General features: G+C 34.6%; 1 non-coding gene across 1 annotated transcript; it reads right to left on the reverse strand.

Annotated features, from left to right (window-relative positions):
- Positions 1-2,683: 2,683 nt before the first annotated feature.
- LOC148547275 (small nucleolar RNA R71) lies at positions 2,684-2,787 on the reverse strand. The gene has a single exon (XR_015897954.1). It is a non-coding gene; the product is annotated as a small nucleolar RNA R71 (small nucleolar RNA).
- Positions 2,788-17,762: the final 14,975 nt, after the last annotated feature.

Below are 17,762 nucleotides of genomic sequence, written 5' to 3' on the forward strand. Positions count from 1 at the left end.
TTGCTGTTCCATGTATTGAAAGAAAAAATGAGATGCAAGCATAAATGAGATTGATGCGTGAGTATCTTTCCTATCTTTTCCTAGTGAATTTGCATTCAATTTGTTGAGTTTAACCAAGAATTAATTATCTTTTAGCCACTATGGATGCTACTTTGAGTCGTGTGCAATTCTATTTATTTTAGGTAGCATTCGGCTAGATTTGATGGAGTTTCCACAGAAAAAGAGAAGAAGGCGAATGATATAAAAGGAATCTTCATCTCTTCTCTTGAACCTGATTCCGCAATATACAGTTTTTACGAATCCTAGTTTTCTCTCTGAATCATGAGCAACTAAACCTCCACTGTTAATGTTAGGAGCTCTGTCTATTGTATGGATTGATACTATTATTTTTCTATTTTGATTCATGTACTGATTTATAATTCAAGAATTGTTTTCGTTCTTTATCTTATGAATTTGGGTGGAACGGAAGTATGACCCTCTTTCTAATTGAGTTCTTGTATAACTTGGAAAAGCTCTTTACTTGAACAACAGCTTGAAAACATATTCTCCTAAATTTCTAATTATCTGGACTTAACGGGATACGTGACATATAATCCTCTTATATTTGGGTAATTAGGATTTCTGTGGCATATAAACTAGAATTGAACTTTACCCTCTAATTGGAATTAAGTGACCAAGGAATTGGCGGTTGATGAATTTTAGAGAAGCCTAAAAAGGTCTAAGGAATTAGGGTTTAGTCACATATAGTTTGCCATGAATTAAATCTTGCATGATTAAAATAGTTAGTAAGAAAAGTCAATCCGAAAAATAGATATCTTTGAAGCCTTAACTATTTCTCTATATAGAATTCACAACTTGTTTACTGTTTGCTATTCTAATTCTCTGATTTACTGTTTAATGCAATTGAACTCTCTAAACATCATTTTGTTAGTCTAACTAAGTAAATCACATAACCATTGTTGCTTAGTCCATCAATCCTCGTGGGATCGACCCTCACTCATCTGAGGTATTACTTGGTACGACCCGGTGCATTTGTCGGTTAGTTTGTGGACTATAAATTCCACATCAAATTTTTGGCGCCGTTGCCGGAAATTGACTGTGATGGACAACTATTAGTAATTTGATTGCTTAGATTAGATAATTTTTTTTAATTAATTTTTTTATTATTGTTAATTTTAATTTTTTATCTTTTTTTTCCTTTTATCTTTCTTTCCGTTAGCACGTCCCTTGCCCCCGTCCTCTTTTTTTGTTTTTTTAGGTCAATTTTTTTTATATTTTCTATTTTACTTTCATTGGTTTCGCCCTTCTTTTATATATATATATATATATATATATATATATATATATATATATATATATATATATATATATATATATATATATATATATATATATTTTATTCATTTCATTCTATTTTATTTTCGTTTTCTTTATTCATTTTTTTTTCTTTATTTCTATTTTTCTAGTTCATTAATATTATTAATTTATTTATTTATTTTTTTAATTTTTAAAATTAAGTTTGGTGTCACCTAATTATTTATTTTAATTTTTCTGTTCAAATTTAAAAAAAAACTATTACATTAGATAATTTTTTTTTACTAAATTTTATTTAGTATTATTCATTTTCGTTTTTTTTATTTTTCTTTTTCTTTACTTGTTTCCTTTCGTTCACAACACCCACCCCCTTGCATTCGTTTCGTTTTATTCCCGTTTAGTTTAATTTTCTTTTTTTTTTATATATTAATTTTTAAAAGCCTTTATTTTGTCTTATTCATTTTATTTTTCTTTATTTTCGTTGCTTTTTTTATATTTCATATTGCTTCGTTATGTTTGTTGCATACATTTCATTTGTCTTGTTATTTGTTTTATCTTCTTAGTTTGAATTTTCAATTTTCGTATCAATTATTTTTATTTTTTTTATTTCTGAAATTAAGTTTGGTGTCACCTAGTTATTTATTTTAATTTCTCTGTTTAAATTAAAAAAAAATTGAAATTTTCACTTTAATTTTATTTATAATTTTCGAACTTTTTGCTTTAATTATTTAGTGTTTTTATTTTATTTCTTTATACAGGTTACCTCACTGGAAATTCTCTACACACTCTGATGTAGAGAATCCCATCTTTTCTTGTCTTCTGTCTGTTTATGAGCAGGAACAGGGACAAAGAACCTCTTTTAAACTTTGATCCTGAACCTGAAAGGACTTTTAGACGACGTTTGCAACAAGCAAGACTTTACAAGGCTGCAGAGTCCATTATGGATCATAATAATGCTGCTAATGCCAATATGGCAAATCTGAATGGAAATGAGCAACCTAGAAGAGTGCTTGGCTCTTACACGGCTCCTAATGAAGATCTCTATAGAAAAAGTATTGTGGTGCCTCCTATAGCTGCAAACAACTTTGAGCTGAAGCCATAACTAGTTACTCTTGTGCAACAAAATTGCCAATATCATGGGCTCCCTCAGGAAGACCCAAATCAATTTATCTCTGATTTTCTGCAAATTTGTGATACAGTGAAGACCAATGGAGTAAATCCTGAGGTATACAAACTCATGCTCTTCCCATTTGCTGTGAAGGATAGAGCAAAACTATGGTTAGATTCTCAACCCAAGGAGAGTCTGGATACTTGGGACAAGGTTGTCACTGGATTTCTGACTAAATTTTTCCCACCTCAAAAGCTGACTAAGTTAAGGGTGGAGGTTCAGACTTTCAGACAAAAAGATTGTGAGACCCTTTATGAAGCTTGGGAGAGATTCAAGCTACTTACTAGGCAGTGCCCTCCAGACATGTTCTCTAAATGGACTCAGCTGGATATCTTTTATGAGGGCTTATGTGAAATGTCTAAGATGCGCTTGGATAATTCTGTAGGTGGTTTCTTGCACATGAAGAAGATACCAGAGGAGACTATTGAGCTTATTGAGTTGGTTGCTAATAACCAATACTTATATTCCTCCAACAGGAATCTTTTGCACTCTGAGACTTCTCAGAAGAGAGGCGTGTTGGAAGTCGAAGAGGTTAATGCTCTTGTTGCTCAGAACAAGCTTATGTCTCAGCAAATAAATCTACTTACTCAACAGCTGAGTGGAATGCAAGTTTCGGCTGTCAACACTCAGAATGCACCTCAAGAAGTCCCTTATGACATGACAGGTAATTTTGTGCAAAATGATAACTATGATTATGCTCAATCCTCTTCTGAATATGTCAATTACATGGGGAGTGGTCCTAGAAATCCCAACAATGATCTATACTCTAAAACCTACAATCAAGGATGGAGAAATTACCCAAATTTTGGGAGGAGAGACCAACCTCAGAGATCTCAGAATTTCAACAATAATTCTCAGGACGATTTCCAACAGAATAATCATAATAACTGCCAATTTCAGTCTCATCAACAATAACCACCTCAGCAGGCAAATTCTCAACCCCAACAAGATCATAATTGGGAGATGATGAAGAATTTTATGCAGAAAACTAGAGCTTCCATTAGGAACTTGGAGGTGCAAATGGGCCAATTTTGAGCAAGCAAATGCCTGAGAAGTCTTCAAATACATTTCCTGGTGATATAGTGGTGAACACAAAAGAGAAGATTGCAAGGCTATTCAATTGAGAAGTGGTAAAGTGGCTGGTTCTAAGACCAAGGTCAATGAGGAGTTAGTTGAAAAGGAAGCTCCAGAGGAGAAGAAGGAAGAAGTAGAGCACGCCCCTCCAAAGCGTGCAGACAACCCATTCCTAAACTCTCTTGACACATATCCTACATTGCCAAAGGCTCCTGAATACAAGCCAAAAATGTCATATCCTCAGAGGCTTCAGAAGGCTTCCAAAGACAAGCAATTTTCTAAATTTTTAGAAGTCTTCAAGAAGTTACAAATCATTCCTTTTGCAGAGGCTCTTGACTAACAAGAGGAATTGGAAGGAACAAGAAACAGTGGTGTTAACCAAGGAATGCAGTGCCATTATTCAACATAACATTCCTGAGAAGATGCAAGATCCAGGGAGCTTTGTGATTCCTTGCACCATTGGAGATGTCACCATTCAAAGAGCTTTATGTGATCTTGGAGCTAGCATCAATCTCATGCCACTTTCAGTGATGAAAAAGCTTCAAATTGAGGAGGTAAAACCCACTCGTATTTCTCTTCAACTTGCTGATCTTTCTATTAAATTACTTGTCGGTGTTGTTGAGGATTTACTTGTGAAAGTAGGACCATTTATTTTTCCTGCTGATTTTGTTATTTTAGACATGAAAGAGGATGCAAAATTCTCTATTATTCTTGGTAGACCCTTTTTAGCTACAGATAGATCTCTGATTGATGTGCAAAAGGGTGAATTAACCCTGAGGATAAATGAAGAACATGTGGTCCTTAATGTTTTTGAAGCTTTCAAGCACCCTAATGATTCTGAAGGGTGTATGAGAATTGATGTTGTTGAACCACTTGTTCAAGAGGTACTGGAAGCTGAGGTACTTGATGACATTCTGGATCCTATTTCGGAGTATGAATTAGTTGAAGTTGATGATTCCCCACCCCAAAAGAAGCTGATGAACACGCCAATAAAGGAGAAGGAAATCCCCAAGCTTGAGCTCAAACCTTTCCCCCTTCTCTGAAATATGTGTTCTTGGGTGAAAATAATTCCTATCCAGTGATTATTAGCTCTTTCCTGAAGCCTGAAGAGGAAGAGACACTTATTTTAGTGCTCAGGAGCCATAAAACAGCTCTTGGGTGGACCATTAGTGATTTGAAGGGGAATAGTCCAACCAAGTGTATGCACAAGATCCTTCTTGAAGATGATGCTAAACCAGTTGTGCAACCACAAAAGAGACTCAATCCAACAATGAAAGAGGTGGTCCAAAAAGAGGTAATGAAATTATGGGAAGCAGGTATTATTTATCCTATTTCTGATAGTCCTTGGGTAAGTCCTGTACAGGTAGTTCCCAAGAAGGGAGGGATGACAGTGGTCAAGAATGAAAAGAATGAGCTTATTCCTACAAGAACAGTCATAGGATGGAGAATGTGTATAGACTACAGGAGGCTCAACACTGCTACAAGGAAGGATCACTTCCCCCTACCTTTCATTGATCAGATGCTTGAGAGGTTAGCTGGTCATGCTTTTTATTATTTTCTAGATGGATATTTTGGATATAATCAAATTGCAGTGGACCCTCAAGACCAAGAGAAGACAGCATTCACATGCCCTTTTGGAGTATTTACTTACAGAAGAATGCCATTCGGACTTTGTAATGCTCTACCAACTTTTTAGAGGTGTATGCTTTCAATTTTTTGTGATATGGTTGAAAAGTTTATTGAGGTATTTATGGATGACTTTTCTGTTTTTGGTAATTCTTTTGATTCATGCCTTAAGCATTTATCTCTGGTCTTGAAACAATGTCAAGAATCAAACCTTGTTTTAAATTGTGAAAAATGTCATTTTATGGTTACAGAGGGTATTGTTCTTGGACACCAGATTTCAAGTAAAGGGATTGAGGTTGATAGAGCAAAGGTGGAGGTAATTGAAAAATTACCACCACCGGATAATGTTAAGGCAGTCAGGAGTTTCTTGGGTCATGCAGGATTTTATAGAAGATTATAAAAGATTTTTCAAAAATTGCTAAGCCACTAAGCAACCTATTGGTTGTTGATGTTCCCTTTGTGTTTGATGCTGAATGCCTGCATGCTTTTAAAACTCTGAAAGCAAACCTTACCTATGCTCCTATTATAGCTCCTCCTGACTGGGATTTACTATTTGAATTGATGTGTGATGCTAGTGATTTTGCTATAGGAGCTGTTTTAGGACAGAGGCATGGCAAGCTTGTACATGCCATTTACTATGCTAGCCGTGTGTTAAATGATGCTCAAAAAAATTACACAACTACAGAAAAAGAATTATTAGCTATTGTGTATGTTGTTGATAAGTTTAGGTCCTATTTAATTGGTTCTAAGGTTATTGTTTATACTGATCATGCTGCTTTGAAGTACCTTCTAACCAAACAGCACTCTAAACCAAGATTAATCAGATGGGTGTTGCTCCTCCATGAGTTTGACATTGAGATAAAGGACAGGAAAGGGTCAGAAAATCAAGTAGCTGACCATCTTTCCAGAATTGAGCCTGAAAAAGGAGTACAACCACCCACAGCTGTGACTGAGACATTTCCGGATGAGTAATTGTTCCTCATTCAGCAGGCTCCATGGTGTGCAGACATTGCAAATTACAAGGCCATGAATTTTATTCCAAAGGAGTACAGTAGGCAACAAGTAAAGAAGTTATTGACTGATGCAAAATACTACATTTGGGAGGAATCGTACCTTTTTAAAAGATGTTCAGATGGTATAATTCGGAGATGTGTTCCAGATGAAGAAACACAGCAAATTCTCTGGCACTGTCATGATTCTAATTATGGAGGCCACTTTGGTGGTGAAAGGACAACTACAAAAGTCCTTCAAAGTGGGTTTTACTGGCCGACTCTCTTCAGATATACAAAAGAATTTGTGAAGCACTGTGACAGGTGTAAAAGAGCTCACAATCTCCCTGCTAACCATGAGATGCCACAGCAGGGGGTTCTTGAGGTTGAGTTATTTGATGTATGGGGTATTGATTTCATGGGACCTTTTCCACCCTCATATTCGAACAACTATATTCTAGTGGCGGTTGATTATGTGTCCAAGTGGGTGGAAGCTATGGCGCTGCCCACCAATGATGCCAAAGTGGTAATGAGCTTTCTTCAAAGATATATTTTTAGCCGGTTTGGTGTCCCAAGGACACTCATTAGTGATGGTGGAAGTCACTTATGTAACAGACAGCTGGACTCACTTCTGCAGAGATATGGAGTCCATCATAAAATGGCAACCCCCTATCACCCTCAGACAAATGGACAGGTTGAGGTTTCCAATAGGGAACTCAAGAGGATTCTAGAGAAGACCGTCGGTGTTTCAAGAAAGGACTGGTCTAGGAAGCTTGATGATGCTCTCTGGGCTTACCGGACAGCCTACAAGACTCCTATTGGCATGTCCCCCTATCAGTTTGTCTATGACAAAACTTGTCACTTACCAGTGGAGCTAGAGCATAAAGCTTACTGGGCAATCAGGTATCTGAACCTTGATGCTCAGGCTATTGGAATTAAGAGGATGCTTTAGTTGAATGAACTTGATGAATTCAGATATTCAGCCTATGAGAATGCCAAGCTCTATAAGGAAAGAACCAAGTTATGGCATGACAAGAATATTGCCATCAGAGTCTTTGAGCCAAGCTAAAGAGTGCTTCTGTATAATTCAAGGCTCAAACTCTTTCCCGAGAAGCTGAAATCCCGGTGGTCAGGATCGTTTGTGGTTAACAGAGCTTCACCATATGGTCATGTAGAGATCCAAGAAGAGAATTCAGACAGAAAGTTTACAGTAAATGGCCAGAGGTTAAAGCACTATCTTGGAGGTGAGATTGATCGCCAGAGGTCCGCTCATCTACTGAATTAGCAAAACTGACCGTCAAGCTAGTGACGTTAAAGAAGCGCTTGTCGGGAGGCAACCCGATGTTTTCGTATCCTTTGTTTTGATTTCTGTTAGTTTGATTTTGTTATTTAATTGGTTTCAGTTGTGATTTTTACTGTTTTGTTTCCTTTGTTTTACATATATTTGGATTATGCAGAATTATTGAAATAGAACTGGTTCTTAAATACAGAGTGCAGACGCGCAGAAGGGAATTTGTCTCAGGAGGTTTTGCGCCTAACTTGAGAATTCTCAAGTTAAGTGCCACATACTACGCACAGCATCCAATTTCTCTCTAGAGGGTCAAGTTAGGCGCAAGGTATGATGACTCATGTCAAGTTAGGCGCAATAAAGGAAGGAGCGACCTCAAGTTAGGCGTGCTAGGGGAGACATGGCCTCAATTTTTCTTTGCTTGAGGACAAGCAAACTTTTAAGTTTGGTGTTGTCGCTTCGCTTGTGGCTTTTCTGTTTATTTTGATGGCACCAAAGGGAGGTAAATCATCTTCACGGAGGAGCACAGCCTGAAGAATGAGACGGCCACTAGGATAACTGAGATGGTTGAGTTCCTTTCATTCTATATTTTCTTCCATTCTTATTATGTTATATTCCTGTTTTCTGCTGTTTTACTTGAATGTCTACATTATCCTTTGTTATTTCAATTCCTAGGTTCTAATTTATTTTGCTATTTTTTTTATTCTATTATTTGCTTTTAATTCTGGAAAGTGTCTCATGTATCGCTCACTAAGTTTGAATCCAAAAGAAAAAGAAGAAAATGATGTATTGCATGAGAATTAGAGTCTATAACAAAGAATAGTCTTATTCACTTAAATGTGGTGGTGTTTTCTGTGATTTTGAATGCATGGCGTGAACAGTGCATATCTGAATTTGAATCAAAGGATGTTGATGTATAAGGAACAGGAATTTAGAGAACTATTATGAATTCTCTGAAGTTAGTAAAAGTTTAATCCTTGAAGCAAAAGAAACAGCAAAAGAAAAATAAAGGCAAGGTCCAAGGCTCTGAGCATTAATGACTAGGGAGGTCAGACATGATTAAAGGCTCAGAGTTGTTTCCCGAGTAATATGCTTGTGGTGTGAATGTGTCAAATAATCCTTGAGACAGAGCACTAAGAGTCGAGATCAAATGCATTTAACAGAGTATACCAAAGGCTTTGAGCACCACTGTCTGGGAGTAACTGAAAAAAAATTAGAACTTAAAGAGAGTTCCCTAGTCAAGTGCTTGTGGTGTTTTTGTGTCAAGTAATCCGTGAGACAAAATATTTAAAGTCACAGCTAGGCTCAAGGTGCAAAGCACCAAAGAAAAGAGAATTAAAAGGAATTTTCTGTGTTTAAGGATTAAATTGAAGTATAAAAGAGTAGAGAATTCATAATATTATCCAGATTCTAATTCCGAATGACAGTGACATTCTTCTGATTCAAAGGAGAGAGAGATGCCAAACCTACTCCGGATTGCAGTTGTAAACCCCACTTCAAGAAGAGACATGAGCTTAATTGAACTCTCACTCACATGCAAATTCACATCCTAAGCTTATGTTAATTTTGGTTGCTTGAGGACAAGCAACAATTCAAGTTTGGTGTTGTGATGCGTAAGCATCTTTCCTATTTTTCCTAGTAAATTTGCATTCAATTTATTGAGTTTAATAAAGAATTAATTATATTTTAGCCACTATGGATGCTACTTTGAGTCATGTGCAATTCTATTTATTTTAGGTAGCATTCGGCTGGATTTGATGGAGTTTTCGCAGAAAAAGAGAAGAAGGCGAATGATGCTGTCAACCCTGACCTCTCTGCACTCAAACCTAAATAACTCGAGCTACAGAGGTTCGATTGACGTGATTCCAGTGACATTGGAAAGCTAACTTCCAGATCTTTCCAACAATATATAATAGTATACACTTCTCTTCCAGCTGTATGGTCAAGGTGGCGCCTAACTTGGAATTTCTCAAGTTAGGCGCCAGAACCACAAATTCTCCAAAAGCACATGATTACAGGCGCCAGTTAAAAAGGGAGCAGTGGTCCCCCTTCCATCTACTTGATGCTGCACGATTGTTTTTTATTTAATTTTGATTAGATCTTTTATTTTAATTACAAATAGGAAAAGATATTATTTAGTTTTAGAAAATATATTTTACATTAATTAGGATTAGATATAAAAGGAATCTTCATCTCTTCTCTTGAACCTGATTCTGCAATATACAGTTTTTACGAATCCTAGTTTTCTCTCTGAATCATGAGCAATTAAACCTCTACTGTTAAGGTTAGGAGCTATGTCTATTGTATGGATTGATACTATTATTTTCTATTTTGATTCATGTACTGATTTATAATTCAAGAATTGTTTTCGTTCTTTATCTTATGAATTTGGGTGGAATAGAAGTATGACCCTCTTTATAATTGAGTTCTTGTATAACTTGGAAAAGCTCTTTACTTGAACAACAGCTTGAAAACATATTCTCCTAAATTTCTAATTATCTGGACTTAACGAGATACGTGACATATAATCCTCTTATATTTGGGTAATTAGGATTTCTGTGGCATATAAACTAGAATTGAACTTCACCCTCTAATTGGAATTAAGTGACCAAGGAATTGGCGGTTGATAAATTTTAGAGCATCCTAAAAAGGTCTAAGGAATTAGGGTTTAGTCACATATAGTTTACCATGAATTAAATCTTGCATGATTAAAATAGTTAGTAAGAAAAGTCAATCCGAAAAATAGATATCTCTGAAGCCTTAACTGTTTCTCTATATAGAATTCACAACTTGTTTACTGTTTGCTATTCTGATTCTCTGATTTACTGTTTAATGCAATTGAACTCTCTAAACATCATTTTCTGTTAGTCTAACTAATAAGTAAATCACATAACCATTGTTGCTTAGTCCATCAATCCTCGTGGGATCGACCCTCACTCATCTGAGGTATTACTTGGTACGACCCGGTGCACTTGTCAGTTAGTTTGTGGACTATAAATTCCGCACCAAGTTTTTAGCGCCGTTGCCGGAGATTAACTGTGATTGACAACTATTAGTTATTTCATTGCATGCGATTTCGCATAAATTGGAGTTCTAATCTAACCTGATTTATGCAGATGGCTCAGACACCACTTCATGTTGCTGCCGGTCAAAATAGGGCTGACATAGTTAAATTTCTGCTCGAGTGGCAACGACCAGATAAAGTTGAGTTGGAGGCAAAGAACATGATAGGTACTTGTCACAATTTTTTTTAATTGAATTTTATTGTTAGAATATGTATGATTCTCAACTTCTATTAATAGCATTGTAGTTCTAAATACCTTTTCTTTATCACCATTTTTCAGTATGGAGAAACTCCAATGCACATGGCAGCAAAAAATGGATGCAACAAAGCTGCAAAGTTACTTCTGGCCCACGGGGCTGTTGTTGAAGCCCAAGCAAATGTGAGCTTTTTTTTTCTTGCTTCATATATCATTTACTCTAGAATTAAACTGAACAAAAACCATTTATATGCTTTGTATGAAAGTTTGTTTACAATCTTTTGCTTTGCAGAATGGTATGACTCCTCTACACCTTGCTGTTTGGTACTCTCTACGAGCCGAAGAATTATTAACTGTGAAAACATTGCTTGACTACAATGCAGATTGCTAGGTATTCAAGTTTCTTTTCAGCTTCAAATTATGCCTCGTTCAGGTTTTTCAAAGTTGATTGTGATTTCTTTCTTTTGTATTCTCTCCAGGGAGTTCCATTACAAATAAATCACAAAACCCCTCATAACACGTTAAGAGTTCTTTTCTTCTTTTTGGTGACTTACTCATTTTTATAATTTATACAGGGTGGAAAAAGAACCCCCTTCAACTCTTATGTGGACTTTGTTTTTGTTGGCTCAAGTCTGTAGCTAGTTTTCATATTGGTTTCTTGACTATCTTTTCTTCCCCTTCTATTTTGGCCTATTTATGATGATTTTTGCCGGTGCAGCATTATGACAGACGAGGCCAATATAAAGTTGCTCTTTCCAAAATTGACGAGGCCATAGAACACACACCTACCGTTATTGATCTATATTCTGTCAAGGTTTGCTTATTAATAATTTTCTAAGAGTAGTTTTTTTTTCAAGTCCTTTTATGTTGTAAAGCTTTGTATTTTAACTTCACTTAACAAACTATAACTACAATGTAGTTGAAGCATAAGTTTCGGTTAGGTGGGTCAACTTTTAGCATTTGTATGTGGCACTAATTTACAACAAAGCTAAACTAAGTAAATTGAGACTGAATTTGGAACTAACCATGATTTCTTCAAATGCCTAGTATATTATTTGTTGCTTATCTCATTTTAGATTGAAATGCCTAGTATATTATTTGTCGCTTTACAGGCTATGGCATTAACAGTGGTATCTATCGGTGTTGCTGTGGCTACGATGACTGATCTGCAATTCCATTTTTTTGGTGCATGTGTGGCATTGGTGTGGATTGTACCAAGTGCTGTAAATAAAATCCTCTGGTCTCGGCTATAGCAGCAAGAGAACTAGACAGCTTTGTCGTGAGTAATTTTTATCATTATTACTTCCTTTTAATGCCAATTTCTTTGTGCTTCCTATCTATTTCTTTGCATTAAATGATTTATTTCTTTGTTTTGTCTAATTTATGCATTCATTAACAGTCTGATGTAGAAAATAACACCTATTACGTTGATTTTCCTGGCTGCTATGATGCCCTACTTAGACCCTCCGGGTGTCCTCTCCTTTGGTTGGAACTTCAGAAACACACCCGTGATTTTTGGCTCGGCAATTCTTGGATTCTTGCTTCAGTGGTCTGGTGCTTTAGCATTAGGGTAAGTGAATGTTCTATTGATTAGTAATGAGCTCTTGCTGTACTGCTGTTTTAATTTGTAAACAAGAAAATTAGATGATTATTGATTATTTTCTATTGTTTTATTGAATTGATTAGTGGTTAGCTCTTTCTTTTTATTGGATGATTTCTGTTATTTTCTGCTGTTTTAACTAATGTGCTAAAGCATCTGCATTTTATTAGAAAATAGAAAAATAGCAAATTAGAGGTTAGAGATGTTGAGGTTGATAGTGAGGCCACTGTTATTAGGTGGCCTAAAGGTCATGCAACAAAGCTCACCTCCTTTCAAGAAAGTAATAGTGAAATCCAAACTTCATGTTAGATATTGCAAAGTCCACCATGGACATAACCAAGTATGTCATCATTGTTATGTTCATATCATTCAATGAACTAGAGACATATAATTTAGTTGTTCTGATTGTGTGTTTTCCGATGAACTTCTATTTCATTGCAGGATTCAGAAAGAGGAAGCCAAAATCGTTGCATGGGAAAGCCAACAGAAGGCAAAGTAACTTATTGTTGCTTGTAAATAAACTAAGAGAACCAAAGTAGCTAACAAAGTTTGACTTAGCAGTACGCCAGTAAGAGGAGGGTAACTTATTGCTATAGCCTATAATCTCCTAATTAGTCCTAATTAAGTTCTTGTAATGAACTAACAAAATTTTTTTTATATACTCTAGTTGTACAATTCAAGGTAGGAAACTAGTTTCTGGTCATTGCTTCCATTTGGTGACAGGTCCTGACAGAAGGATCTTCTTGCCAGAGGGTCTCTTGGACCGATCCGAGATCCTACCATACTTGAATGGAGAAGTGCCCGGAGAGTATGTGGATTCTTCTCTAGCTAGTCCCCTTTGAATCACAAATATTGTGAAACTTTGACTTGTTTTGCTTAATTTTTCTTTGATATTTGTTGATGCAGCTATAGTTATGATCCTTTTGGTCTCAGCAAGAAGCCAGAGGACTTTGCCAAGTATGTCTTAACACTTTTTTTTCAAACTTGATATATATCCTTTTGATCACATTAGTTTACGAACTGTTTTTAATACATTTATTATTTGAAGTATAGTGGTTGATCCCTTTTTTCAGTTGATAGTTTATTTAATGCTTTATTGTCATAATGATTTCTTCCTTATTCCTTCCTCCAGCTACTTGGAACTTCTCGCAAATGCCTTGGACCGTGAAAATTGGTCACTGGTTCAATTTCTCATGTCATCTTCTTACAGTGGATATGGCACCTCCAGCTTTCAACAAGTAAACAACTAAATTATTCCTGGTTTTACCATTCTTATGACTGTTGCTCTAGAATATTACATTACAATTTGTAATTCAGTGTAGTACCACTAACGTTTAGCTCAAGGAATTATCTTTTGTAGGTAAACAAGTTCACAAATGTTCCAGAAATAATTATGTATGATCTAAGAGAAGGAGGTTTAAGAGGGCTAGAGGAAGGAGGAACAACAAAGGAAATAGAATTTAAGTTGTATTGTTTCTGTATTTTTTTTTAAGTTTTTAGTTTTAGAATTCGAACTTGAGATTTATTTTGTATTTGAGTATTAGTTTTTTAATGTATAAAACAGTTATCGCAAAAATTATGTCACTAATTATTGTTTGATTTATCTTGTACTAAAAATTGCATACTATATTTGTAGGTTTGGTAATAAAAAAGGATTGAAAATTTATATTTCGCAACAATGAAGGTAAAAATAAGAAAAATGATTTTTTTTTTAATTTTATAGGGCTATTGACACGCTTTTAAAGCATGGCCCACGCTTTAAAAAGTGTAGCCATATCTTCCCCTATTGGCACGCTTTTAAAGAGTAGCCAAAACAAATATTCTGTGACGTTTTAAAAGCGTGGCGATATGTGCACTTTTCGATACGCTTTTTAAGCGTACCTATAGGTTAAGACCTATGGCCACGCTTTTTAAGCGTGGCAAGAGATGAAAGCATGCCAACAAAAAAAGCGTGCCGATAGATCCACAAAAGCGTGGCGATAGAGCAACCGGCACGCTGGCGGATGTGACCCTTTCAAAAGCGTGCCGATAGCTCAAAAAGCGTGGCGAAAAGCTATCGGCACACTTTTTTGCACTTTTCGGCACACTTTTAAGGCGTGACGGAAAGCTTATTTTTTTGTAGTGTCTCAAGCTCAATTCCTCCATTAATCCCTACCTCTCTAAGCTCTTCTATTTTTTTGAAGATCTCCTCTATTTTAGATTTAGAGTTGGATTTGGATGTTTGCTGCCATTGCACAAGACGATGTCTACAAAGTTTCAATTTTTGAGCTAGTATAAACATCGCAGAACATTCAAAGTAGTAGTTCCAAGCCTCAGTAGTAATAACCCCTCTAATCGCCTCGACCCCACACCATCTCTGTTGGAACTTAAACCTGCATTTAGATCTCTCAATCTGAGAGCTGGTGTCCAATAATAAAGGGGCATGATCAGATCCATTTTCCTGCAGCCTAATCACCGTATTAGAAGGAAACATGTGCAGCTAGCTGTTACTTGACAAAACACGGTTAATTTTTGTCCTTAAAGTTTGTAATTTTTTTAAGAAATATCCCTAACATTTAATTTTATTCAATTTTGTCTATAACATTTTTTATTAATTCAATTTTGTCTTTAATATTTTCGATTTGTTTCAAAACTATCCCTAAACGTTTTTAATTTTGTTCCAACATTTCAGATGGAATTAACATCTAGGGATAATTTTGATACAAATAAAAAATGTTAGAAATAAAATTGAATACAATTACACGTTAAAAATATTTAAAAAAAATCACAAATATTAAAAATAAAAAATATTTTTTATCCTTTAACATACATAAAACAAACTCAAAAAAAAAAAAAAGAAATATACATATTCACAGTCACATTTCAAACTTAAAAAAAAATTATGTGAAGAAATATATTAAAAAATACAATTATTTATATTTATTTTTTTATTAGTTTTTAAGCATAACAATAATTAAATTATGAGAGTAAAATGTGGTTAACTGAGAGAGAAATATATAGGTATTATTCTTTGTCAATATAGTATAAGAACCTTAATTGGTCCATTATATTAATGTTAAATGATTTTTAATTTGAATATTAATGAAGAAATATTATTTGAATAATTTATATAAATAAATCATTTGACAAAATATATTAAACAAAAATCTTAATTGAAAATTGCTTACGATTATGTCTTTTATTAATTTTATGTAATTCGTAGTATCCTAAAAACAAACTCGAAATTTTCATGTAGTTCGTTTTAACATACAACGGTTTGGCGTGAAAAATGTTATTAGAGTTCGTTGGACCTCTAATGATTTAGTGTGAAGAGGGAGTATTAAATAATTATTGACCAATATGCTTCACACTCTCACGTACAATTTACCATTTCTATATCTCATTCTTCAAAAGTAACCGAAATTTTAACGATAATAATCTTAAAAATAACTAAAAAAATTCTTATTTAGATTTGTTAAAAAAATTTCTTTTTTTTGTTATATAAACATTCTTATTTTGACAATGTACAGATTAATTTTTTGTTTCTTTCTTTTTATTAATAACTTTTTACCTTACATGTATACAGAGGGTTAATATCAGCCTAAGTGCATGTCACACATACACATACAGGCTACAGCTGTATATTTCAAGTCTCAACCTCTATAAATCCGAAAGAAATCAAAATTCCATGCAAAGGATTCTACATTGGAATTTCTCATAGTATATTTGGAGTTTATATTTATTTATATAATTTTAACGCAATGTTCTTTCATGCGATCGATCAAACCTAGGATCAGATGAACAATGTCAATAATTGTCAAACAAAGCTATCCAATAATACTCCATTTATAATTTGAACAAGGCTTTATTTAATTTGGTCAATGGTCAATTGTAACAATGCTCCGTCATAGAATAATTCTTGTATGTACCTTGAAATAACGCTAGTTCCATCTCTATCAATACTCCAGCCATTTTAAATTACTTCTTCATTAATTTATTAATACGTATTAATATATAGATCTCTATATAAACAAACCAGTCTAGACTTTATTTGGTGCATATATATATATATATATATTTCATATTAAGAAGCTTTTATTTATTTTTAATCTTTCTTCTTAAACATGGCTTTCACTATCAAAAAACAATTATATACATTGACCATATTATTCCTCATTCTTGTAGTTGGGATTTCACAAGTGTTCCCGAAAGCTCAATGAAGAATCATCAGTGAAGAGAGACATGAACAATGGACGATTAAATATGGCATAGTTTACAAAGATGATGAGGAGAAGCAAAAAGGGTTCTTGATATTCAAGAAGAATGTAGAATACATTGAATCCTTCAATGCTGCTGGTGACAAGTCTTATAAACTTGGTATTAACCACTTAACCGACCTAACCGTTGAGGAGCTTAAGGGTTCCTTAAATGGATACAATAAGAGGTCACATGAGCTTATTGGGTCTAGAAAAACACCATTCGAGTATGCAAATGTTGATTCAATTCCTACATCCATAGATTGGAGGATTTTTTATTTAAATAAATAAAAAATATAATAATTACTGAAATAAATAAATAAATAAATTATTACCGAAATCTGCGATAATCTCTTATCTCGTTTACACTGTAAACGAGATACGTGAAAGCTTATCTCGTTTACAGTGTAAACGAGATAAGACTGATGCACGCCTATAAGTATATGTCATTGACAGTGTTTGATTGGGCTTGAATTTGAACTTTTCAACCACTTTTTCCTCTCTATTATTCCTTTCTGACCATATTATCGACAAATACTGCGATGGCACGCCAGGCGAAAAATGATGGAGACATCAACAGGCTGAACGAGACTTCTCATTACGCTGGAGTAGCCAACTTTGAAATTAATTCTGTTGTGTTGAATTTTGTACAATCGCATATAGATATATTTTTGTAAGTAGCCATGGTTAGGGTAATCGCGAAGGACAAGAATATAGTTTGTAGCGTTAGGAATAGGTCGCTGGTAGAAATTTGGAACTGTATGTTATTTTACTTGTGATAGGTTGTTACTACATAATTATTAGTTTGTAGGGGTGGCAAAACGGGTTGAACCGGCCGTCGGGCTGACCCGCTAAACCCGCTAAAAAGGCAGGTCAGGTTAGGATTTGGAGCCCGCCAAATTAAAAAAATCCGCCAAATCCGCACCGCCAAATTGGCAGGTTTTGGCGGGGCGGGGCGGGCCGGTCCGCCGGGCCGAAGATTTTTATTTTTCTTTTTTTTATTAAATAAAAGAGTGATTACTATTATAAAATTAATAATTATAGAATTTTTAAATATTTTTTTGTTTTTGTTTTTATTCTTCTTTTCGTTATTAACTTTATTTATTTTATTTTACAATTTTGTATATTTGTTCGAATTATGTTTTTTAAAATAAAGATAGTTTTATTGACAAATATTATTTTGAATATTTTTATTGAAGTTAAAAATT

The sequence above is a fragment of the Arachis ipaensis genome, chromosome B8 (genome assembly GCF_059453495.1).
Source record: "Arachis ipaensis isolate K30076 ecotype BB chromosome B8, ASM5945349v1, whole genome shotgun sequence".
NCBI lineage: Eukaryota > Viridiplantae > Streptophyta > Magnoliopsida > Fabales > Fabaceae > Arachis > Arachis ipaensis.